This window comes from Phocoena phocoena, chromosome 6 (assembly GCF_963924675.1).
Source record: "Phocoena phocoena chromosome 6, mPhoPho1.1, whole genome shotgun sequence".
In the NCBI taxonomy this organism is placed as follows: Eukaryota; Metazoa; Chordata; class Mammalia; order Artiodactyla; family Phocoenidae; genus Phocoena; species Phocoena phocoena.
Window position 1 is genome coordinate 105,930,119 of NC_089224.1, and position 27,650 is coordinate 105,957,768.

General features: G+C 36.7%; 1 protein-coding gene across 6 annotated transcripts in view; it reads left to right on the forward strand.

The window, feature by feature from the left end:
* Nucleotides 1-27,650, forward strand: part of PBX3 (PBX homeobox 3) — a 230,906-nt gene that overhangs the window by 126,205 nt on the left and 77,051 nt on the right. The window lies entirely within an intron of this gene.

The window sequence follows — 27,650 nt, forward strand, 5'->3', positions numbered from 1 at the left end:
TTTGTTTCTATTTCATTTATTTCTGTTCTGATCTTTATGATTTCTTTCCTTCTACTAACTTTGAGTTTTGTTTGTTCTTCTTTCTCTAGTTCTTTTAGGTGTAAGTTTAGATTGTTTGAGATTTTTCTTGTTTCTTGAGGTAGGCTTGTATAGCTATAAACTTCCCTCTTAGAACCGCTTTTGCTGTATCCCATAGGTTTTGATTTGTCATGTTTTCATTATAATTTGTCTCTAGGTATTTTTTTATTTCCTCTTTGAGTTCTTCAGTGATCTCTTGGTTCTTTAGTAACATATTGTTTAGCCTCCATGTGTTTGTGTTTTTTACGTTTATTTCCCTGTAATTGATTTCTAGTCTCATAGCATTGCGGTCAGAAAAGATGCTTGATATGATTTCAATTTTCTTAAATTTACTGAGGCTTGATTTGTGACCCAAGATGTGATCTATCCTGGAGAATGTTCCGTGTGCACTTGAGAAGAAAGTGTAATCTGCTGTTTTTGGATGGACTGTCCTATAAATATCATTTAAGCCTATCTGGTCTATTGTGTCATTTAAAGCTTGTGTTTCCTTATTAATTTTCTGTTTGGATGATCTGTCCATTGGTGTAAGTGAGTTGTTAAAGTCCCCCACTATTATTGTGTTACTGTCGATTTCCTCTTTTATAGCTATTAGCAGTTGCTTTATGTATTGAGGTGCTTCTATGTTGGGTGCATATATATTTACAATTGTTATATCTTCTTGGATTGATCCCCTTGATCATTACGTAGTGTCCTTCCTTGTCTCTTGTAACATTCTTTATTTTAAAATCTATTTTATCTGATATGAGTATTGCTACTCCATCTTTCTTTAGATTTCCATTTGCATGGAATATCTTTTTCCATCCCCTCTCTTTCAGTATGCATGTGTCTCTAGGTCTGAAGTGGGTCTCTTGCAAACAACATATATATGGGTCTTGTTTTTGTACCCATTCAGCAAGCCTGTGTCTTTTGGTTGGAGCATTTAATCCATTCACGTTTAAGGTAATTATCAATATGTATGTTCCTAATACCATTTTCTTAATTGTTATGGGTTTGTTTTTGTAAGTCCTTTCCTTCTCTTGTGTTTCCCACTTAGAGAAGTTCTTTTAGCATTTGTTGTAGAGTTGGTTTGGTGGTGCTGAATTCTCTTAGCTTTTGCTTTTCTGTAAAGCTTTTGATTTCTCCATCGAATCTGAATGAGATCCTTGCTGGGTAGAGTATTCTTGGTTGTAGGTTCTTCCCTTTCATCACTTTAAGTATATCATGCCACTCCCTTCGGCTTATGCGAGTTCCCTTGTACGTTATTTGTCATTATTCCGTTGTTGCTTTCAGTAATTTTTCTTTGTCTTTAATTTTTGTCAGTTTGATTACTGTGTGTCTTGGCATGTTTCTCCTTGGGTTTGTCCTGCCTGGGACTCTCTGCCCTTCCTGGACTTGGGTGGCTATTTCCTTTTTCATGTTAGAGAAGTTTACAACTATAATCTCTTCAAATATTTTCTCGCGTCCTTTCTCTCTCTCTTCTCCTTCTGGGGCACCTATAACGCGAATGTTGTTATGTTTAATTTTGTCCCAGAGGTCTCTTAGGCTGTCTTCATTTCTTTTCATTCTTTTTTCTTTATTCTGTTCCGCAGCAGTGAATTCCACCATTCTGTCTTCCAGGTCACTTATCCGTTCTTCTGCCTCAGTTATTCTGCTATTGATTCCATTTAGTGTATTCTTCATTTCAGTTATTTTATTGTTTATCTCTGTTTCTTTTTTTTTTTTTTTTTGCGGTACGCAGTCCTCTCATTGTTGTGGCCTCTCACGTTGCGGAGCACAGGCTCTGGACGTGCAGGTTCAGTGGCCATGGCTCATGGGCCCAGCTGCTCCGCGGCATGTGGGATCTTCCCGGATTGGGGCACAAACCCGTATCCCCTGCATCAGCAGGCGGACTCTCAACCACTGCGCCACTAGGGAAGCCCTGTTAAACCTTTCTTGCATCTTCTCGATCTTTGCCTCCATTCTTTTTCTGAGGTCCTGTATCATCTTCACTATCATTATTTTGAATTCTTTTTCTGGAAGTTTGCCTATCTCCACTTCATTTAGTTGTTTTTTGGGGGTTTTATCTTGTTCCTTCATGTGGTACATAGCCCTCTGCCTTTTCATCTTGTCGTTCTTTGAATGTGGTTTTTGTTCCACAGGCTGCAGGATTGTAGTTCTTGTTTCTGCTGTCTGCCCTCTGGTGGATGAAGCTGTCTAAGAGGCTTGTGCAAGTTTCCTGATGGAAGGACCTGGTGGGTAGAGCTCAGTAAAACTTTAATCCACTTGTCTGCTGATGGATGGGGCTGGGTTCCCTCCTTGTTGGTTGTTTGGCCTGAGGCAACCCCATACTGGAGCCTACCCAGCTCTTTGGTGGGGCTAATAGCGGACTCTGGGAGGGCTCACGCCCAGGAGTACCTCTCAAAACTTCTGCTGACAGTGTCCTTGTCCTCATGGTGAGCCACAGCCACCCCTCGCCTCTGCAGGAGACCCTCCGACACTAGCAGGTAGGTCTGGTTCAGTCTCCTATGGGGTCACTGCTCCTTCCCCTGGGTCCCAGTGCACACACTACTTTGTGTGTGTCTTCCAAGAGTGGAGTCTCTGTTTCCCCCATTCCTGTCGAAGTCCTGCAGTCAAATCCTGCTAGCTTTCAAAGTCTGATTCTCTAGGAATTCCTCCTCCCGTTTCCAAACCACCACATTGGGAAGCCTGACGTGGGGCTCAGAACCTTCATTCCAGTGGGTGGACTTCTGTGGTATATGTGTTCTCCAGTTTGTGAGCCACCCACCCAGCAGTTATGGGATTTGATTTTATTGTGATTGGCTTCTCCTTTGTCTTTGGATGTGGGGTATCTTTTTTGGTGAGTTCCAGTGTCTTCCTGTTGATGATTGTTCAACAGTTAGTTGTGATTCCAGTGCTCTTGCAAGAGGGAGTGGGCACACATCCTTCTACTCTGCCATCTTGAACCCTGTTCATTTGTTTGAAAGGAAAAATATAGGATTTTGAAGAAAAGCATATTTAGAAGACCCCAACCCGGTTTAGAGACTCAGAGAAAGCTTAGTTTCTACTACTCCCTAACAAGAACTTTCTGTCCTAGTTAGACTGGTCTGTTTTCTTTCTTCAGGAACAATTGATTAATTTCTGCCTCATGGTGTATTTTTTTTTTTTTAACTACAAAAACGTTCTCATACTATTTTTTGTACTGTACTTCAAGGTAGGTTATGTTTCAAAGCTTCCGTTATCTGGATGCTATTTACCTCCTTTAGGATACCTGATACTTCCCTTATCTGAATCAAAAAACTAATTTTTTGTATCACTCACTTGCCTTTTATTTATGTGCCACTTATTGTGACTACATTATATGTAAATTTGGTAGTGTTATTTTACTCTTTATATCTTCATGTCTGTCTTTCTAGTGAGATTATAAACAGCTTGAGGATATGTCATGTCATACATATTTCTCTGGCCCCCAGAGACTCGTACACAGGTCCCAGGTGATTGGCATATAGAAGGGTTTTAATAAAGATTTGTTGAATGAATGCATATTGACTTTTTAAGCTAAATAATCAGGGTGCTATCATAATCAAACTTTCTGCGTTTGACCATGAAAGATCCTTTTTTCATCATAAAGTAAGCTTTCTCTGATTCCCACCCCATCTCCAGTCCTTCTGGGTAAGTATATTCGTTGTTTCAATTTCGGCTATATACGACTTTCCAGTACTTCTTCTAGGACTTGCAGGATTGTAAATGATCATATAAGTGCAGCCAATAAAATCTCTCCTTTTCTCATTCTCTTTACTAAAGTTTTCTATCTTCTACATCTCCCCCACTTTAAAAGTGGAATCTTCTTTTATTCCCATATTTCACTTTTACATTACATGCTCCATAACATTTGCAGTACCTGGTGTTGTCTTAACATTTCTGCCACAGAGTCCTAGTTGTGGCCTTTGCTACATTACATTTGGTCTTTTGTATCATCGAGAATAACAACCATTGAACACCTATTATGTGCAGGGAATGGCACTGGGCACTGGGGCAGTTTGTCTTGTCAGATTCATCCTCAGTTTGACTATCCATGAAAATTGCTCTTCATTGTTTGTCTTCTTCCCATCCCCACCAATACTTTGGCTAATAAATTGTCTTGTTTAGAGGTCATCATCATACACAATTGCAGCTTTAGAGTCCATTCAGTGGTGATGGTTGTTTCTTGGTAGTGGAATGAGAGAAAAACACAAGGGAAAGTGGACAACCGTACTAACTCCTTACTGATTTTGCCACCATTATGGCAGATTGTTTGTGATTTGTGGAAATGGACTCTCTTTTATCAATGGTTGACTATCAGTTCTTTTTTCTGGCTAGAAGTCATTAGTTAACGCAGCTCAAGGATTTGTCTGAGAAGAGCAGCACATCAGTTAGAATGCTAATTCACTCAACTGGCAGCAAGCACAGTGAAATGACAGCTTGGAGGGGGGTAAGAGGAGTGTCTGAAAATGGCAGCAGATTGGTATTTCGAAAGGGGAAGGAAATTTCATAATGATGAATAAGAAAGATGACATTTGGTGCTCACATTTAGCTTGCATTGGATGTCCATATAAGGGTCAGTATGCATAACCTCTCTTGATTAGGCCTCCGGCTGCCCAGCAGCTGACTGGGTGTATACCCTTCGGACTGTAACCAAAAGGAAGGCCTAGATAATTAGGCCAAGTTGAACTGCAGGAGGTAGCCAGCTTCTCTGCTGCCTTTTGTATATTCATGACCCAGCTTGATTGATGGAAGGACAGTGTTTGGTGACACTGTCATTTGCAAGTTGAAAGGTAGACTACAGGCTGGAGCCAAGATCAGATGTGCTTTAAAGAGTCCTACAATAAACTCATTTGGATTCTGATGATGTTCACGTATGCATTTCTTTGTTTCTTACTGTTTCTCATAGACATCTGTTAATTTGTAGAAATTAGCTTGGTTGTTTTCAGTTAAAACCTCACACTAAGTTATAGGATAGTTTTGTTTAAAGAGTTGTACAAAGTTGCTAGTGATATAATGTGTGATGTGGGTCTTAGATGTTTTCATGTGATATTTTCACCCATTTCTTATATAGGAATTTAAAATATATTTCTTGAACTGATGTACATCACCACAAGGAAGCAACTTTTTTTTTCCAAGAAAAAAGTTAAATGAATTTTCTCATATTTCACATATTTCAAAAATCTTTAGCACTGTTGTCAAAAAGTTTTCCCGAGAATATTGTTTTTGTAAAGGTATTCTATTCTTCATCAGAAGGTATGTGAATATCTAAGGTTCACTTTCAATATTATGATTCATGCAAAAGGTCTTTTATTCATTCCCATGTCTTTTCTGTTTACTCAAAGAGTTGATTAATTTCAGACTTGTGGCAAATGAGTTGAAAATACTAAGCAAAGTTAAAATCCTAAAACAGAAACAAGTGTTTCACCTGAAGAACATCTTCAAAATGTTGAACCTAAGTTATCATAAATTATTAGAAGAATGAGTACCATATTCCATTGATTAAAAAAGATAAGAAAAGAAAGGGAAGGAAGGATGTTTGTGAAGGATTTTTGATGTACCTGTTTCATATATATTAAGCCACTACTTAAATCTATCTTTTAAGAAACACCACACAGATGTGAACACTAGTTATTATAATTAATTTTATTTTTCAATACTTTCATTATTACACTGCTGCTTTTGGAAGATAGAGTTGTTCTGTCATCGCTAAATGATCATCAGCCTGAAAATGATTTGAATACTTTCTCTGAAAAGTCCTTACATGTATATTTTGGATGTGTTACCTAACTTCTGTTAGTTACCATAACTTCAGATAACATAGAGGTTCTTTGTAAGCTGTAAAGTGCTGTATAAATGTAAGTAGTAGTAGTAGCTGTTGTTGTTGTCATTATCATTATTAACAACAAATCCCAGGTAGTTGTAACAGATATAATGGTTGTACCAGATGAAGTGGTCCTTCCATTACATTTTTGTCAACTAAATGTGACTGATCAGGTATGAAACTTTTTGTAAAAGCAAAATAGCAAAGAAAGACTTTACCAGCTCTTTCAGTTATTTTCCATATTAATTATCTGACTTTGCTCCTCCCTACCAGATGCTAGAAAAGACAGTGTCTCAACCTGACAGTACTGCTTTTGTAAAGAAGGTTCTGGAGGGTGTTGAAAACACACTCTGATCACTACAAAAATCATGCATACTCCTTTTAACATCATTTTAGGCTTAACTGACATTTGACGTAAGCACCTGAAATGTAGTATCTGTCTGTATAGTATTCAGAAACTCCTGGCTGTAATTGGTGGTAATTATTTCTAAATCAAACAGTTATCATTTAGCAGAAAAAGTATTAATATATCCAAAATGTTAGTGAAAAATGTCACTTTTCTCGCTTGAATCACATCTCAGGATTTTCAAATGCTGGATTTTCTTTTGGACTTTTCTTATTAGAAATTAAAAGCGAGGTGTATGTTTTTGTGAAATAAGATAGAAATAAAAACTTACTGAATAGAAACAGTTCAGAAATTTTCAAAGAGAGCTGTGCCTTCTTGAACCAAATTTAAATGTATTGTATATTTTTCTGCTACAGAGCAATATTCTTAATGTGTTAGTTACTGATCTCCTTAAGTCTTTTCAAAAACTTAAAGGTATCACTTTGTCAGGATACTCTGGGTCCTTCCAGTGATAAAATAAACTTGACACTTGTTCTATGAAGGCATCTTCTCCCTGCTTATCAGCTCTTCAATTTATGGCTGTGTTTTGAAATTTGTGCCTGTGACTCCCATCTTTGTATTTACTCCAATTAACACATAAACCCTAATTAGCCAGATCAAGGGACTTGGGAGTCCATAAATGGAAAGTGACATGGCAGAGCTTGGCAGCTGGCATCAAGGCAAGGTGACAAAAACAGGGAACTATCAATTAGATGACAATGATGGTAAAGCTATGTGTTGGGATGGTAGATTTTAACAGCTCTTTGTGTCACTGACTGCTGACTCCTGGACAGGGGTATAGGAATCAGTTAGGAAAATGACAGCTAAGTTAAATTATTGAACTTTAGGTAAATTTAAAACACAATGATAATAAAACCTGAACAGCATTTAAATTCAATTTTGTATCATTACCACTGGCAGTAAATTACACATTTCTACCAAAATCAATTTTTGTGAATTTCCCTGTAGAATGATTTAGTTTCCAAATTTTCAAATTATGTTTAGTGTAGAGCAGTTCTTATTTGAGTAGTAATGCAAGAGTCCAGAATTATAAATTCTTAGGAGACTAAATCTCCTAACCAAAAATTTTTGAGGGGACAGGTGGTCCAAATGGGTGGATTTGGGAGTGGAATATCCATGATCACCATTAAATATTACCTAAGTTCCAGACTGAAGTTTTGGATTACATATATAATTCAACAGGGATAAAAGTTAGGACTTTGTAAACATTATTCCAGTTTTAGAAATCTAATATTACAGAAAAAGACTTGTGTCTTAGTTGAGGAGTGTTATCAGGCTTTGTGCATCTCTCATTAGTTTTGAGAAGTTAAATATACAAGAACTAGGCTGCTTTATTTAGTTTTGTGGTTTCAGGCACCTGGTTTCTAATATTGCTCCACTCTTCAAGTGGGTGGCTGGGTATTTGGAAAGAAGGTTCTGGAGGGTATTGGTAACACACTCTGTGATCACTACAGAAATCATGCATACCCTTTAAATCTGTTAGAACCAAAGGATGATGGGGTTTATTTTTTTCTCTTAAGAATTGTCAAAATTGTGATTTGAATATATGTCACCAATTAGATATTAGAAAGTGGAGTGTATATATGTAGTTTTTTTCATTTTGGATAGCCAGTGTCTCTGTAAGCTTTCTTGGTACTTTGCTTGAATGTAGATATGGTCTGTAGTTATTTAAGTAGTTGATTTTAAACTTAGACTTTAAAACTGTGAAATTATTTTAGTTACCGCGTACCCCTGTTACAAGTACTGCAGAAAATGGGGGAAAGAGCTCTTATTTGAAAAGTCGCTGTTCTAGAAGACTATTTGAGGCATTAGAAATCTGCCAGAAGGTCCATTAACATAAATGTTTAACTCAGACACACAAACATGTACCGAAATGAAAATGTTTCATGCATTAATTTGCTGCAGAAGGAACTAACATAACAATTAGAACAACATTCTGCCTACTTAGACTTAAATTTCCTAGGGCAGTTATAATACATAGCGTTGATATAGTTTAAGTTTTTTTTTTTTTAACACATACAATAGTTTATTCTGTTGTTAAAATGATTTCTTCTGTTTTAAAGCATTCAAACACAGTAAACCGTAGATTACTGGAAAGAAGTGTTAGGAGTATAATTTCTAGACTAAGATTTGGAATTTTCCTCATCAGCTCAGGGTCTATTACAAATACTTGGAAAAAAACAATTTCTTTTTCTAGCTTTGCAAAGGAACGATGTTTATATTTTGTAATCGTGAAAATACCAGGTGCTGTCATGAAAAACAGGGAACCCAACTAATACAAGAGCAATCTACATGAGGCTATTTTGTTTGCTTGCCATTTTCAATCATTTTTGTCTGTGGTACTTTTGTGGCAGAGCTGGTAACCTACCTTATATGGAACACTCTACAGTGACTAAATATGTGCTATAGCTTTTTTACACCAATGAAAGAAATTGTGACTTTTGAAATGGCTTCTGTTCCAACTGTGTAGCCAATTCATTGACTTTTTAGCACGCTGATCCCAGTTGCATGGTCATATGTTGTAAACCACATGGAACTATTTCAAACTGTGATGGGGGAAAGTAGCAACTGCAAACATTCCTCCTTGAAGCAAGTGGTTGTCCTAAACTGAGCACTGTAGAATAAAAATGGAAACATAAAAATAGCAGTTGGAAAGATAAAACAGCATTTATAGTACTAATAAAACCGTTGTGGCTTCCACAGGAAAACATGCTTTGTAACCTAATGCTTACCTGAAAGGACTGTCGAGTTTCTGAGAGTTATAGCTGTTTTTGTAAGAGAAGCACAGAGATTTGCTTGAGGGCTGAGTGATAGATTCGCCTGCCTGAAGCATCCCAGTGTGTTTATACATGGCTTGTATGGCAGCTTTCATAAGACATTTACCCCATGATTTGCGATGAGCTTATGTGTGAATAATTAATGGCAATTAATCCTTAATTACAGTAATTAGGCAAGTCACAGGAAATTAAGCTGCAGCTGGAGAAGACCATGCCTGGGAAGAGAGGATTGGGGGCTGCGTGAATGTGCCATTTACTGACAGCATTACTAGGATGCGCAGCATTCAGCAGCTTTGGCATTTCTATTGGCAGCCTTGGGTAGGACAAGAGTGCTCTGCATTAGAAGCAATCTATAGTTGTCTACAAGAGTTTTAAGTTCAAGTGCCAAAATGTTGTGTTGCATATGGTGATTATCTAAGTTTATTGGTTGCTATAACTCAAATGAGTATAATTGTTTTTGGCTTGATAAGAGTGACATTAGAAACAGGAGCTTTTATGCATTCATAGGTTCTATTGGCTTGAAACATGATGCAACTTTTAGAAACAATTCATCCAGGTCTGCAATTATGAAATAGATAATGTAATTGTCTAGAAATTAACTGAGAAAATTTCAATCAGGAACAACAGCAGAACATACAGTATCTTGGTTGAGAAGTTAATTACTTTATTATTAGTTGCTTTGCCCAGTTAAGCATTGTAGTACACAGTGTGCAGTAAATATCTATTGAATTGAATACATACTCCAAATGTTAAAAAAGCTGAGATTATAAAAACTTTAAATTATTCATATTAAATGTTAACAGTTAATGCTTAAGAATCTACAAGGGGAATCTTAAAAACAAGCAAAGCAGCCATTCGATAGGGAGCAGCATGCCCTACAAATCCTTGGTGAGAGCTGTTCATGGTTCCCCATTTTGGAAAATATGACTTCTTCCATTATCTATGTGGAATTTTAAAATAACATGGCCATTATATATCTAAATTAAGAAGCATGTAGAGAAGTTAAGTTCCAGTATATTTTTCACAATTAAATACAGATTTGAGCATGAGAAAAGCATCTTCGTCTGCCCAGTGAATGCTAATGCTTATCATTCATTTTTCTCTGTGAACTTCAGGGCACAATAGAAGTTTGGCCCACATATTCAGCTTAGGTCTGATATTAAACTTATCTAACCTATTCATTTGTTACAGTCATTTATACAGCCACTTTAATATCTGGGTACTCCTTGATGGCAACACAACTATTAGGAAAAGGATGCACTTGTCAGATAGTCTAAAGTAGATAAAAATACATACATGGTATTTTTTTAAAAGTCTATATAATTTAGTTGGAAACATTTGTAAAGGCTCCTCTGTCTTTTATACTAACAGAGAAACTTAGGGGTTTTTTCCTATATAATTTGTGATCAGAAATATTTGGTGCAATAGGCTGTTTTGGTTTTTAAATGTTAAATATGCAAAGCTTCATCTTTCAAGAATTCCTTTTCTAAGACCAAACTGATGGAGAGTGAAGTTATGTGAACATACATAGATTATTGCCTTCTGTACTTCTGGTTCACTTCAAAGAGAAAGTAAGTCACAATATCCTAATAATGGTCTTGATTTTACAAATGATTTTTCCCCTTGAAGTAAGCAACACATTCATTTTAATATGTAGAATCGGTTTGCTAGCAGGGCGACAGTTTAAAAAGGCTTCCAACTGTGACACAAGTGCAACCATATTGCTTCCTATTACTCGCTAAGGTAGCTGTTTAGAAGAGAGAATGTTCTCCCTGGAAATGTTTAAAGTGCTGTAATTTTATTTAGGATAATGAGGATTTATAACCATTTTGCCATATGAAAACCTGCCTTTAGACAGAGTGAAATAGGTTGTTTTGGTTTTTGAATGTTCTTAACTCTGGGGGTGTGTGTTTGTGTGTGTGTGTGTGTGTGTGTGTGTGTGTGTCTTACAGCAGTAAGGAAGCGTTTACATTGGGGATTATGCTGGTTTATTCTATATGTTGGCCTGTGTTACATATTAAAGTACTAAGTGATACAATTTAAGTTTGGCCCATATAAATGTTTATATTTCTTTGTGCATGGGATTTCTCCCTATTGAAACATAAGAATAAATAAAAAGTCTTTGTTCTTGTTTCTGCAAATAATTTTAACAGTGACTGCTAGGTATCCCTAGGACCCTGAGTCTTTACAACTTTGCCCATGTAAGTTGCATTAGAGGAAGTTGTTTTGAGTGATGGTTGGGTAGATAGTGCACAGGGAGATAGCCTTGATAGTACAAAGAGGGTATGTTTTTAACAGTAAGCATGACATTTATGTAGTGTGTGTTAACATTAAAAATTTAAATATAAATTTGACTTATATTACTAATACTGTATTCTATAGCACTGTCTCAAAACCCACTGTGGAATAGTTTATTTAGGCCTCTGCCTCTGATAATGGGAGGGGGAAGAAAGGAACAGAACAGTTAGAGATTTTTATCAGATTTTTTTTCTCTCTTCACTGAAAATCTTAGCTCTCAAAACATTTCTAATTTCCCTCATTTGAAGGTTCAAACAGTTTCAAATTACTGCCCATGGATTGTTCTTGACATCCCAAATGGTAAATTTGAGCTGTGGAAATGCTGGAATGTATTTTTGTGCTTTTCCTTGAACAAGGGAATTCAACGGGTAAATTACAGTCATTTACTGGGAGTGTAATTTACTGAGAGCCTTTAGGCAAATGCAGGAGAAAGGACAGCAGCAGAATGGAAAAAAACAGCATAAAAACTGTTTTGTGTATTTTTTCCCTTTTCTCATTAAGCATTTATTCACATAAGAGTTTTATGAATTAATGGATAGCCCTACAATTAAGACGGATAACCTTTATTCATTTTCACCACTGACAGATCAAGTATTTGAAACAGTGATTGCCATGTGAAGATTACAACCTGACCACATTTCTGAAATTATACTAGTTTATTTTGCATTTAAATCCATGTTTGTTTCATTGAGAATTAAAAAGGGGTCTGTTGCTCTGTCTTCAGGATGATTACATATTTCACTAATTCAGATTTCCATCATACCAGCAGTTCAAACAATAAAAGTTTTAAATTTTCTTAGTGGACAAATTAGTGAAAAGACTTTTCATACTTTGGTCTTGAAAAGTACTATTCTACTATTGTCACATACCACAGATAAATCTTATTTTAAAAAGAAAAAGACCTAGACCATTTTGGTTGTGTGCATAGTTTTAAGCCAACACAAGACAACACAGTCATTTTATTAAAGGTTAAAGAGAAATTTTATGAAATTGTCAACTAATTCTTTGTCATATAAATATATAAACATTTGTGGTAATTCTTATAAACAGCTCTGACCAATTCCTTTCATGAAAAGCAGTGTGCTCTGTAGTAATTGCTAAGCAAACAGAAAGCTGTGTTGCAAAGTGGTTTTGTATAGCATATTGTAATTTGACACTTAAGTTGTGCCCTGCATTACCCTGTGTCATAATTGATGGCTAAAGAAAAGCACATGCTATGCTAATCATTTGTTAGAATAGCTTGTTAAATTGTGGTTGCCAATTTAAATAAACTAGGGAATACTTGTCTGTATTTTAAGGTTTTGTAGCCTACAGTTTTAAACAGTCATTTTGAGGCTGTTTTTTAACTTTCTGTGGCATATGCACAGTTCTGCCTTTGCACACAAGGTCAGCATGTTTGCCAATTTAATAGTATATTATCAATAACAAAATCAATGAGCTGAAGGTTTCACATAGTATCTCAAGGGACTTTTCTGTTTATATTTCACTGTACTGAACCTAAATTTGGTGTCCTTTTAAAAACATCAGGATTGATATTTTAATACATGATATTTTAAGTTCTTAAAAGTAAAAGGTTCCAGAATTAGAAGGCTAATTTAGTTATTAGTAGAAAGTAAGGGTGAATTTCTATTTATCAAGTACAGTGAGTGGACATAAAGCAGCTTATGTTAATATAGAAGTTATTAACTACAGAATGCCAATAAGAATTTTAGCACAGTAAAATGAGATTCAGGAGATAAGGTTACTGTGTATGATCAATTTGTGAGTTCTCATTTTTTTAATGTAGGAACTTAAATTTGTTTTGAGTCAGTTATATCAGATAAAGAGAGGAACCCAAACTTGGCTAATGTTGACTTACAATTGAGAGTAATAGACCTCTATCATCTCTAGTAAAAGAACTGAAGCATATGAAGGAATATGTGCATTTAGACATAAAAGAAATGTTACTTCTGTGGAGAAAAATGATTTAATGTGCAGAGAAGGGTTATTCATTTTTAAGAGATTAAAAATGACTTGAATATAATACCTTTAATTTGTAATAATGGTCTGACGGCTGCTTCCTGTCTAATGTAAACCTTTTGATCGGCATGTCCATTTTGATCTCTTCTGTCCTGTAGTGTATTGAATGGATAAAGGTATTATTTTCAGTTATTGTTATGTTATATCCTTAATTAAGCCAGTAAAGACATGCAGGTGGATTTAGTTCTCAACCACTTAATAGACAAATATGTATAAGGTTATTCTGTGGCCTACAATTGACCCCTTTGTGTGGAGGAATTCCCTGAAAACATTCAGGATTAAGTCACTCTGTTATATGAGAGGAGAGGTGGCACACATGCCTTACAGAAACAGATACTCTCACTTATGGCATTATTTGGGAAGCCTAAGATTTGATAGTCCAATTTTGTTGTTGTTCCTTAACAACACCAAACACAGATGCAAGTTGAAATTTACAATATCCTCATTCTTACTGGATTTTGGGGGTTGGTTTTCTAGTGTATTTTATTTCCAATCCTAAATTGTGTAGGAATTAAATATTAGGAAAGTTTTAGATTTGATTGCTTACTATTATAAAAGCACATAGAGCCTTAATGCATCTAATAATTTGTTCATAAATTTATAATACTCTGGTTCTTTAAGTCTAACTGAATTTAAGTAACTAAATGTATACATTTAAGATGTAAATTCTTAATTTTTTTTTTTTTTTTTTTTTTTTTGCGGTACGTGGGCCTCTCACTGTTGTGGCCTCTCCCACTGCGGAGCACAGGCTCCAGACGCGCAGGCTCAGCGGCCACGGCTCACGGGCCCAGCAGCTCCGCGGCATGTGGGATCCTCCCAGACCGGGGCACGAACCCGTGTCCCCTGCATCGGCAGGCGGACTCTCAACCACTGCGCCACCAGGGAAGCCCCTTAATTTTTAAAATAATATTTTTAGTAGGCCAATATACTGGTCTAGAAGGTATAGCAGGATTTCCTGCTAATTTAGGTCAGGCAACGTAAGACTTGCAAAGTCACATTCTCTCCTCTTTTGGAAAAGAGAATATATCCAACATGGAATATTCTGGATAATTATGAATATAAGTAAAAAATACTTTAAAAGATATATGTTTTGGTGTAAAATGTGCTTTGCAAGTTTACTCGTTTTTTTGACTTTTAAGTTTTCTTTCTCATAGCAAGTTATGGAAAGAACAACAGTCAATGACCACAGAGTACAATAAAATGTCCTTAACACAGTTTGACTGGAGGTAGAGTAGCAGTAATATAAATCAGGCACCTTATTGAAGGGCTCTTGAGCATCCCCAGAGATATCAGCCTTATTTTCAGTTAAGTTGTGGGGTCGTCGGAATAGCTCACTGACCCGTGGAGAGGTGTCTCTTGGTCCAGGTCTCTTACTGCCTGGTTGTGGGGTGTCGAAGGGAGTCTGCACACTCATGGAGTAGTGCGCGTTTACACACGCACGGCCCAAGCCAAGGCTCGCTTGGCTGTGCTTACACGCAGCAGCCTCACTCTTTTCAACTCCCGAGTTTTGCATAAATTGGTGTTAGGAACCTAGTTCCTAAAGAATCTAGAGAGATAAATAATGGATGTGTGGCAGCTCAGTTTAAGACCGAATTTTCTTTCCTTAGTAGTTTTTGTTCTCAATCACCTTGATGAAACAATCTTGAAGCGCTTCACTTTCAGTGGCATTTGGAATGAGTCCCTGACAGGCTGATTTTCCACCCCTGTTGTGATGCTGCTTTCTCTAGTTAATATTCCTGTGTAAGCGTCGCACAAAAGTAAACCCAAAGAGCCCGCACATGACATGGAGGCTGCTCCATTTACATTAATTATGCAGTCAGGGCGGTGAGAATTCGCTGTCAGCCGGAGGGGCGGGGGCGCGCCCCTGCGGGGAGCAGGGAGACGGCCGGGCCGCGGGGCCTTCCGGCGCGGCCGCAGTAGGGGAAGCCGGGATCGCTCCGGCCGGCGGGCCGCCGCTTGGCGTTCGGAGAACAATGGGCGCATCCCGGGAGCCGCGGGGTAGAGCGGCGCGGCCGCCCGGAGCCGCTCCTGCCCACGGCGGTCCCGGCTGCGCCCCACCGAGGTGGCCGCCTGGGCGGGCGGCAGTCAAGGAGGCCAGGTCTTCTTCCCAGGCTGCCCGCAGCCGGCCTTGTGCCCTGAGGTCAGCAGCCCGGGACTTAGTCCTGCTCCTGAGCTCGAGAGTCAGTGCCTTTCAAATCCAAACCTGAAACTTGGTTTGAGGCCTGGAGACCGTAGTGGCTGGATTTCCTTGATTTCAAGTATTTGGGCTGCTGCCTACTCAGGTATCTCAGAGGAGGACGGCAAAATCACCGTATGAACAAATTTCGAACCAGCAGCAAAACAAGGACACCCTAGGAAAATGGTGGATAAGAAAAAAATTAACTCTCTAACCCCTCACCATAAATAAGAAACATCATTCGGGAGGTTTCCCGCCGTAATTGGCTCTGAAACATCCTAACTTAATGGCTGTTTTTCAATGGGAGACTGAATTCCGTAGGGAATTTAATTGTGCAAACATTTGTTGAGTACCTACTATGTCCTAGGTGATGGGAAATTATTACCTCGTTATTGCTGTATGGAAACAATTCCAGAACTTTTAGATTATTGCCCTTTCCAGGATTTAAATATGGAAACCGTAGAAAAATTGCTGTTCTTGTCATCACTCTCTGCCCCTTCCCCCCTCCCCCAATCCATTTCCCTAGTGACTTGGCTTTAGTCAGGAAGCATTGGGGATGGTAGGGAGGATGAATGTGCTTTTTCTATTGTTTTTGCACTTTTAAGAGTATCAGTAAAGATTATTGTACAGAATTTCTGCAGTGTTGTTTATGCACTTCATTGTGTGGACTTAAGAATCGTATGCTTTCAAGGAATGACTAGCCAAATATCCATGCCTGTAGAACAGCAGAACACTGAGATTGGAAAACACTAAAAAAAGGATGATTTGAAAAGCCTTGCCCCATTTTTAGATTTACAAAAACAATTCCATGGTCATATTTTGTAGTTTTCTTTAAAATAAAGGATTGCATGTGCAGAATTTCATGAGTAAATCGTGTCACATTCAGCCAGGAGCAACCACACTGAAAATTTTTCCAAAAGGAACTAGGCCATCCTTTCAAGGCCATGTGTAGTTGCCAGCCATGATGATATTTAGCTCTATTGCAGCCAAAGTCATAATTTCTGAAAAAATCAATATAGTACCTTTATCACTTTATTTCTTTAAATAAATAGATAAGAATTATTACTTTAAAAATGTTTAGGGCTTCCCTGGTGGCGCAGTGGTTGAGAGTCTGCCTGCGGATGCAGGGGACGCGGGTTCGTGTCCCGGTCCGGGAGGATCCCACATGCCGTGGAGCGGCTAGGCTAGGCCCATGAGCCATGGCCGCTGGGCCTGCGCGTCCGGAGCCTGTGCTCCGCAACGGGAGAGGCCACAGTAGTGAGAGGCCCGCGTAACGTAAAAAAAAAAAAAAAAAAAAAAAAAATTAAAAAAAAAAAAAAAAAAAAATGTTTAATGCTCTCTTCTGACATTTGTTCAGAAGAGACACTTGCACTTGTTCCAAAAATGAACTGTTTTTGAAAACAAAGGTCATTTCTCCCTTGGCCTGTAAGGAAAAAGTTGATCCCTCTATATCGTACATATTTTTAAAGTCACTTCTAATTGCTTAAAACAGTACTGTGGATGATTTTTTCTCTTCTTAAGTGGAAATGTATAAAGATGCAGTTTTCTAACATGAATGTTGAATCATATGAAATTGCTGGTATCTGACCATTTTTGACAGTAAATTGTCAATTTCATGTGGTTCAATCAAATAGAAAGTATTGATAACATATAAGTGAAATGAAAAAGCAGAAAAGAAAGCACTTAGATACAATCACTGTGTATAAATGTATGCATGTATAAAAGATTGCAATTTGATGTTTTACAAAAAGAATCAAATGTTCATGGAGTTCTTTTTTTCCCCCATTAAATTGTTTGAATTCACAATGGAACAAAAAAAGCTTGTTTTCTTTAAAGCTTCGGGAAAGAAAATTTCTGTTCTTTAAAAACAGCAAAATTGAAAACATATACCAAACTTAGTGATCTATGGGCCCTTGGAATTTTAACTGTGTGTATCTTTGTATTATTATCTGTATATGTTCTAAATATAAACGTCCAAAGTTTTGATTTTTGACCCTGTTTCCATTCCACTTGAGTTAAGGTACTACTATTATATGCATTTCATCTTTAATTTTACCTGAATCTAATGGGAGCTTCCAAAATTAGACCTAGAAATCCAATCAGCATTTTAATTGGAACTGTATTTACCTGTATGGCTCAACTTTTTTTTCATCCACTCAGAACAATTTGTATCATAAAATCATTTACATAACAGTTTGCTTTTGATGCTATCATCTGTGAGATTTTTACCTCTGAGATAAATTTCCACAAATAAGTTAATTTTTAAAATCAGAATGCAAAAGTGATAAATTATGAATATACTTATTTTAAAAATATTTAAATAAGATACACAGAAAATCATATTCTTAGTATCATTAGCTTTGACATCACTGTATGGTGCCAGATTATAATATGAAGCTTACAATACTATTTCACATTTTTATCCACTAAATAAAAACCTGCCCTGTGTTTTATTACAAAGTAGGTGGCCTGAAGGAAAAATATATGTATTCTTTCCTTTTGGTATAAAATATGCATTTGGGCTTCTCATTTCATCCCCAATCTGTGTTATTCCTTAAAAATGCAGAACTGCCTGAAGTCCTCTTTAATATTTAATTCAACAACTTTTTAATCTGTCATTATGCTGTGATGAAGTAAGCATCAAGTGTCGCTGAAAAAGATTAAATTATACTTGGAAATAGGAATTGAAATGATTTAGGGTTGGAGGCTGAATATTTGCTTTGCACAAGTAATAATAATAGTAGCTTGGGTGAAGAAGGACTTGGTTTGGCTTTAATGTCTTTGCCTTGCTGTGCTCCCCTGTGGCTCCCCCTGATTTACGCTGGCATTACTGAGCTTTATTTTATTTAAATGGAGGTAGAAAGTGGAAATTACTACACTACAATACATTAATTATGCCATACTCTTTCTTTGTACTGATTTCCCTTTTTTCTGTAAACATCATAAACAATGATGCAACCTACCCAATATGGATAGCATCTGTAAGCAATCCTGTAGTTCTTGTTAACAAGCTTATCTTAGAAAGGAAAGGCAGTAATAATTAATATCCATCTATGGAATAGTGAAAAGCAAAGGAACATTTATGCTTTCCCTTTCATAGGGGATGATGTCCTGCATAAGAATTAGCTGTGATAGTATGTGTTAGTATTTTAACCACTGCATTTTACTTCTTGCTTTTAAAATCTAGACTTTAATCTGTGGACTATTTTGTTCATAGCGACAAAGGGACAAACTTTTAGACATCTAAGTGACTCAAGAATGTTCAACAGGTGACACATACTAACCTTTTTGGAGTACTTGGTCTCCGCATATGTTTAGGTCTCTGTCATCTGGAAATCTGTTCCGTGGTCTCTGGCTACATGGGCATATTTTTAATGTAGCTCTGCCTACACGAGGCCAAAGCAATCAGTTAATTTAGGGGAGAAAACTAACTGAGAAATTATTTGATCAAGTGCACAGAAAGACCCTGTGTGGTTGTTTGAAAGAATGATACATTTCATTGTATTTACTGTTATCCATGTGTATTGGTGGCTTATATGTGTACTCTGGCTCATCATTTGTAATGAATGTCTTGAAAACATACCTTCACTTGTCATGATTTGGCACGATGATGGTCCTTCTCAAACTAAGCCTGGATATAGACTAAAATTTTGATGCACAGCACACCTGTTGGAATATTATCAGAGCTGTATTCACTTCTAGGAATTTGGTGTATCTGTAATTCAGATTTTTACTTCCCTGGCATCATGTCCTATCATGCGACAACAGAAAAAAGAAAAGACCGTCCTTCCTTTTTTTTGAAACATTCTAAGTGAGAATGTAAACTTATTGCAGTAAATTCAGTATTATCTAATTATCTCTGCAGAATTTTAAAAAATAAAACTGGCAAAAATTGGTTTTTTTCTTTTTTTTTTTCTTTTTTGGCTGCATTGGGTCTTCGTTGCCGTGCATGGGTTTTCTCTAGTTGTGGCGAGCAGGGGCTGCTCTTTGCTGCGGTGCGCAGGCTTCTCTTGTTGCAGAGCATGGGCTCTAGGCGTGTGGGCTTAAGTATTTGCGGTGCGTGGGCTCAGTAGTTGTGGCTCGCACGCTCTAGAGCGCAGGCTCAGTAGTTGTGGTGCACGGGCTTAGTTGCTCCACGGCATTTGGGATCTCCTGGACCAGGGCTCGAACCTGTGTCCCCTGAATTGGTAGGTGGATTCTTAACCATTGTGCCACCAGGGAAGACCCTTGGCAAAGTGTTTTTAAGATTACAAAGTTTTAGGTACCCTTTTATTTGTTACCCTTTCATTCTTCTATCACTATGGCTGCATAAGTTGCACTAAGACTAAAACACCTGGAAAAAGTATCAAAGGCATTTTGAAAAGGATATATTAATTTTTTTCAGAAACGGTTTTTTGTTGGTAGCTTGAGTTAATTTTATGCCCTGCCTAATTGAATTCCCTCAGTATTTAGCTCCCCACTTTATCAGTGAATACCTGAGGTATGGAGGGTAGAACAATTGTGTATCATTACATCCCTTTCATTATCACGAGATATTTGAAATTAATGTTCTGTTGTTTTTGATAGTAAATTACCTCTTACAGTTCATAAATACATATGTAGAGGATTAGGTTCACAGATTATTTACGATTTAGTGTTTTGATCTAGAACAACATTTTAAAATAGTTTTTTAACAATTGATTAATGTTTGCCTACATAATGCTGTTCATATCAAGATATGCATTTGTCAACGTGCGTTTTTTGCTCTAGCACAAGACTAGTTGCCTTTCTGAAACCTAGTATGCTTGTAGGGTAAAGTAAATGCATGTCTTTGTAGAAGAATAAATAAAAAGAGCAACCTGAGTCAATAAGCAGGTTCAATTCATGCCTACAGCCATGGCGGACAGCTCATTTTGTAGATGTGGGTGTTTTGTTTACATTTATAATGCAGCTTTATTTAATGCTGACAGATATAGCTTGTGGCAAATGATAGTCAGAATGTATGAGCAGTCATAATGCTTCTGTCTTCTCATAGTGTGCTGCTGAAAATAAGCAGTTCACCTCTGTTTTTATTGAGGAAAGGATATGAGACAGCTATAGCTTCGTGAGGCTATTTATTGAGTTGTTTTACTAGCTGTGAACATGCCGCTTTATAGCAGTTGTGAAAATGGACTTTGCTAGTGTGTGGGAAAGGAAATAACATTGCAGTATACAAGGGTAGTAAAAAATCTCTATAAATAATTTTTCAGACTGAGGAATATTCTCATTTAAACAGGCAGAATGGGTTGTGATTTTGGCTAGGTGTCAGTTTCCCCAAAAAAGTCACTAGGTTGGAATTAATCATATAACTTCGAGGAAAATTTTGATTCTCTAAAAGTTAATTAGGTTAGAGCTTAGGAAAAGTTGCTTACATACCTACCGGGATTTAGCACAGCATTGTGGTGACCTTTGGGGCTTAAGGATCTATATTAACCATCTTAGGGGTAAAAATTATAAAATTACAGTAGGCTGCATGTATGTGTGATAAGACATACCTGTACCTGTAAGCTAACAATATGTTAATACTATGTTATTTAAGAATGTACGCCTGATACAGAGAAACCTATATTCATATATTGTTTATAATAATGTAATAGAGAATTCAGATGTGTAAGTAGCACACAAATGATGGAAAATTCTTTAAATATTTGTATTTTGACTCTAAAGATTTATTATTCAAAATAACTAGGGGAAAGTGACAAAGTAACCACAGAATTTGAATTTGCATTATTTCTTTCATCCCTGGGAAATTATAGGCACTCACTACACCTGGAGCTTTTTACTCTCCAACTGTTTTGGTTTTTACACTAGTTTCTGTTTTCCTCCACTAAATCTGCCCAGCTCTGCTAAAGCTTTTTGATGTACAGTTATTTGTTGGCTACTGTAATTGTGATGGATATAATACTTTTTATTCTTAAACATAAAACAGAGCATACATATTTGAAATTTTTATTACTTTCCTATTTTTATTCAAATGTTCATCATACAGTAGTGAGAAGGTACACAAATAATATTTTCATGCATGCAAAATAATTTAGAAAGCAGTGTGAATCTCAGCAGGTGTTTCTTCCATGTCTGTGCTCAAATTTCTAGGGAACACTGAATATTAAATTGAAATAACCTCCCTTGATATTATGCAGCTAAAGTTCAGTTTAATTCTCAGATAAGGTTTTCTTGGACACATATTTTCTTCTCAAGTAAATAAAAATCAGACTATTTAGATTTTAATACTTGCTACTTTACAAAGTAAATCAAAATGTTGCAAAGTATTTTCTTTTCCTTAGTGCTTTTATTAAGGCATTTGTGTTACCACTAAATATATGGATTATAGGGATGCGTAAAAATGTTCTTATTTCCTTCTCCACTGGCTGATGAAATGGGTTAATCTCTCTATAGAGCTATTTCCTTAATTCACCACCTGTTTTCAAATCCCTAGTAACTGACAAGGTAAGGGAAGAGGTTCCTCTGTGTGTGCCTGGTACACCTATTTCACAGAGAGAGAAACCTAGAATTAAAAAATTAAAAGTCTTGAATTTTTTTTTTTAAGGAAAGTTGTTGCATGTTGCTAAAAAGCTGCCATATTTAAATTATCATTCAGCAACCCAATTATCTCACCAACCAGGCATCCTTTCAATGGAAGTTTTCAACTCAAAAGGGCATACATCTATATAAAGTACAATTTATTACCTTTTTAAATGCCCATTTCGTTCCCAGCATATTTTAAGAATATGATAGACTAATGCAAATTTTATATATTTTTGATTTAGAAACAAAGGAATTGATTTTATACTTAGAAAAGCAAATGTGGGCTTGGCTATTATGATTAGAATGTCTCAACTGTATATAAGTAATCATTTATTGTTTAAATACTGAAGAGGCTGTAGCAAAATGCTGTCAAGAGCCATCACACTCATTAACCTGCAAGCTAATTAGCTTCCTCCTGCCTGATGGCTGACAAGTTCTTCAATCTGAACCCATTGCTGTTGTGTCAGCAGAGAAGCACAGAGTGAGGTAGAGGAGGTCTCCATTAGATGTTTGTGAACAAAGTCTCTGCATTAAAGGTTTGTTTTTTACACTCTAACAAATGTTAAAGAATTCATATCCCCAGCTATAATTAAATTGGCAACTCTTAATTACTGTAATTAGTATATTAACTGTTTCCTTTCCTGTTCATTTATAATTGATTTCAAGAGATTACATTGTAATTTAATGTGATTTTTAAAATTTAATAATTGTTTAAAAGGTTTCAGTAGTTAAATGTACATCTAAATGCTATTGAATATTTGAAATAATATGCATAAAATCACTTAAATGCAGTGTCCTGTCAAAACCAGTACCTATGGGCTTTATATTCATATGTCCTTTTTTCCTGTGCAAACATGACATTCATTCCCTGTTAGACTTTTTCGCCCCTGGTAGGCTAACATTTCTTAACTAGGTTGCAAATTACTATTGGAATGATAGAACATTTTGCAAATGCATCTTAAAATATGAATTCATTAATTCGTGGAGGACTAATTCATTTAGCATAGCTTCTTGAGGGCAAAAAACATTCATAAGTTATTTTGCTTATTATATCATCCAATCAAACTCAAGACTTTATGGAGAGTACCAGAAAAAATAGAGTACGTTTTGGAATGGTAAGTGATCTAAGTATGAATTGATGAAGTCCTTTCTAGATTTTCAGAATTATCACTGTTACTGCTTTCTGGCAAATGTTACTTACAATTTTGGTTTAAAATATTTGAATCATCTTCAGCAAATTAGTTAGAGGCCTAAACCATTCTGAAATGCCATATATACCAGCAAAATGTATTCACATGTCTAAAAGACCACATACTGAGATTTACTGTACTTCTAGTTTATGTAGGGAAAACTGCTATTTGAGGTATCTGATTTAAAAGTACTGGATGGAAGTAAGAAACAGCATCAAAGTTTGTGGGAGGGGCTTCCCTGGTGGTGCAGTGGTTGAGAGTCCGCCTGCCAATGCAGGGGACGCGGGTTCGTGCCCCGGCCCGGGAGGATCCCGCGTGCCGCGGAGCGGCTGGGCCCGTGGGCCGTGGCTGCTGAGCCTGCGCGTCCGGAGCCTGTGCTCCGCGGCGGGAGAGGCCACAGCAGTGAGAGGCCCGCGTGCCGCAAAAAAAAAAGTTTATGGGAGCTTTCCCTACAAGTGCGTATTTATTCTGTATTGGACATGGGCAGAATTATCATTTGCATAGCATCCTGTAAAGACCTTAAACTATGTGATTATATATTTACCACTAGTTGGCTTTAACAAGCCCTAATTCAAGATTGGCTGTTTTAAATAAAATTGAAAATATATGTATTTTATTTAATCATTGTTACAATAATTAAAATATTAATGTGACTTATTTAAATTATCATTCACTTACCGACAGCATTCCTTTTATGAAGAACTACCCAATGCACTACAGAAATGCACCCTACTTTAATGAGTACAGCTTTTTAAATACAGTGGTTTTTATGTAAGAATTGTAACTTGAGCCTCAAGTCAACTGTGTGAAGGAATAGATGCTGAGGTTCCTTCTTGCACTATAGTTCTGTGGACTGGTAGTCTCTTGGCTAGGAAAGAGATTTGAGGTCCTGAGGCAGTGTTTTGCATTTTTAGAATAAAATTTATCAGTTGGGAGCTACCGTTCTCACCAATACGGACAGCCTCCCAGTATGGACACCCTCAACAGTATGGACACCCTCCCACTACCCATTCCCTGCCTCTACTTCCACTTCCCTAGCATAGCCTGATTCTGAGAGAAGAGCAAGATTTTCTCCCAGGAACTTTTATTATGTCCTTTAGAATGTGATGCAAGTTAAATTTCAGAGAATTTAGTGTAATAATGATTCAAATTTGCTCTACAGAGGAAATAAAATGAGTTCAACGGCCTTTTGAATTTTAGGGCTCATTTCAGAATCTTTGGACCACTTGTTATAGTCTATAATCATACTATCAGAGAGCCCTAACTAAATGCTGAACCTGTTGAGGGAAGGGAATCTATAGAACGTTTAGCTGACTCCTCTCATTTCATAGATAGGGAGGCAACTTGCCCAAGGCCAACAACCAAATAGTACAGCACATACAAGATGAGGATCCACATCCTTGGGCTTCTAGTCTAGTGCTCAAGCTTCATAAATGTGAGTTGTAGTGGATTGATTTAGTACTTCTTCTGGGTGTCTAAGATTATTTGTATCATAGTTATTTTATATTGAATGTTAAAGTTGTTTAAAGTATATGAGTACAATTTTATTGTTTAAAGTAAATGCCCAAATTCATGTAAAACAGTCTTTTAAAATAATACACAAGTACTAAAATAGAAATGGCTGAATTCAGGACTGATTTGGTACCAAAAACAAACAAAAAAACCCCACCCCAGTTTGACATCAAGGGGGTATTTTTCTCCAGTAAGTTATTTAATGAAAGAAACTTCTGTGGTATTGAAAGGTATGTTGCTAAAGTGCTGGTTTCAATAAGTACCTACAAAGAAGCTAAATTGTTTTCCAAAAAACGTATGCAATGACAACCCTTTATATCATATGCCTAGTTTATTTTTTCCCTTATTGTGTATATCACAGTCTTTTTTTTTTTTTTTTTTTTTTTTGGCGGTACGCGGGCCTCTCGCTGTTGTGGCCTCTCCCGTTGCGGAGCACAGGCTCCGGACGCGTAGGCTCAGCGGCTATGGCTCACGGGCCCAGCCGCTCCACGGCATGTGGGATCTTCCCGGACCGCGGCACGAACCCGTGTCCCCTGCATCGGCAGGCGGACTCTCAACCACTGCACCACCAGGGAAGCCCTATATCACAGTCTTTAGAGAGAGAGAGGGAGAGCTGGCGGGGGTGGGGGTGGGGTGGGGGGTGGAATGGCGAGCAGTCTGTGTGTGTGTGTGTGATATTGCCAGAGTGTACATGAAGAGAGGGGAGCAGAGCACAAATCACAGAGCTTCAAAATACCATTGGCAGTGTCTTACAGCTTTTTGGTCACCTGGTGACCATCTCTCAGTGCCTCACTGCCAGAATGTAGTACTAGACTCTCCACTTCGCAGTTTCTACAAAGTTACGATTAGAACAAGGAGACTTTAAAAAAGGTAATGTGCCCAAACACTTCATATGAAAATAAATTATTTGATTTTTTTGATATACTTTAAATGACAAATGTAATATTTTTCTATTAAATATATCTATATATGTGCTTGTCTAGAAGTAATTGAGGGCATTGTCTTCTGTAAAACGGTGGTGGTATTGGTTTGGCACCTCTGTGTATGTAACTGTTAAAGAGTAAAGCTCGCAAAAGTATTTTCTTGATATTAGCTTTCATTTATAAACCAGAATAATTCTGAATGCTTCTAGTAATGGGAGATAACCCAAGGCAAATTTAATTTTAGATTGGGCTTTTGCTTGATGTATTATTCATAGTATTGTATCATCAGTTAAGCATATCCCTGACAATAAACTTAAAACTTAACTTTAATAGTAATAGCCACCCTAATATGGGTGAGTCAGATAGTGACCTGACATGATTTATTTTGCCTCCTTATTGTAGATAATTTTTTAATAATGGTGGGATGGAGTTATTTGCTGTTTTTCTCACCCCCCCCCCCTTTTTTTTTTAACATTTCACCAGTTTTGCTGCATGACCTGGTTTTGCATTTTTCTGATTCTATGTTCATCTAATTAGTATGTTCTAAAAAGATGTGGACCACTTATTGTACAGAGATGTAGCCTGTGGGTATTTAATAAGGAGCTTTCAGTGGTACATTTGCATCTTTTGCTTGGGGTCTGAATAGTGAATTACCTTTAAAATCATTAGAAACATTGTTGTATTGTTAAAATCAAGCCACAATATTCTAATGACAGTTTAAAACTTCAGGCTTCCTATATAACCCAGGTGACCCCAGCATAATTGTATGTAGTGCAGAAGACCCCAGGATAAACTGACGATGGTTCAGCTCACCCACAGTGTAGCCTTTATATGCAGGTAGCTTTATACCCAAACAAACCAGATAGAGATGTAGTAAAAACAAATGTCTTATTCTAGTTATGTACACTCAAGTGTGTGTGTGTGTGTGTGTGTATGTATACATATATATATAATGATATATTTTAATATCATAATACTAGTCCCCCAAGTATGACTTGATACTTTTTAAAAAGAGACACAGCTCCTAAGCAATATGCAGAATATGGAATGTATTTTATCAGATAACTGATCTTTTAGAAATGTAATTCCTAGAAAACTAAATGCTTAAAAGTGGAGTGTTTTGTCAGGTTCTTACCATAGACCAAGAACTAAATAGGGAGATACTTTGTTGTTCAAGGATTAAATTATAATTTATTCTTTCTCTAACCAAATATTAAGAGAGCTATTATTAGATACCAGGTGAGAGTCCTTAAATCTTTTCTAAAAGGCAACTTAAAATATTTTTTAAAGCTTATGTGTTTTTGTTAGTTTTTTTGTCATTTTTGTAGAATTGTAGAATTTTAAAGCTAGGAGAAAATTTAATTTAACACCTTTTTTGGTTGTTAATATTTTCACTAGTTCTCTGATCTCAAATTGATGTGCTGTTTACCTGCTACCACCAATGCCAGGGAGCTCAAAGGTAGCTGGTAACAAAACTGACTTAAATAAAGAAAAAGATAGTGATAAATTTCATGTTCTTAAATAAATGCTTTCACTTAGAGGGTATTTATAAATTCATTACCTGCCATTTAATCTTATCTGAGCTTCTCAACTGCATATGAAAACTAAATGAATATAGATATTTTGTACAACTAAATTTAGTAGATAACATATGTTAATTGATTTAAAATTTAGCAATTGTACTTCAAAACTGCATTTCTGAAATAGCTGTTTCTTAATGGAATCTGAAGTTACTTAGTTGTGATCAATAATTTCTACTGAACAAGCTGTATATGAGCTTTAGCACAGTGCTGTGCATATAATGGGTAGTTAGTAGAAGTTTGTAGAATGAAAGCATGAATGAATGAAAGAGTATAAAGGAAAAGACTATATATCTGGTACATAATGGGGCACCTATGTACCAATAGTTAGTTGAGCCAATTAACCAG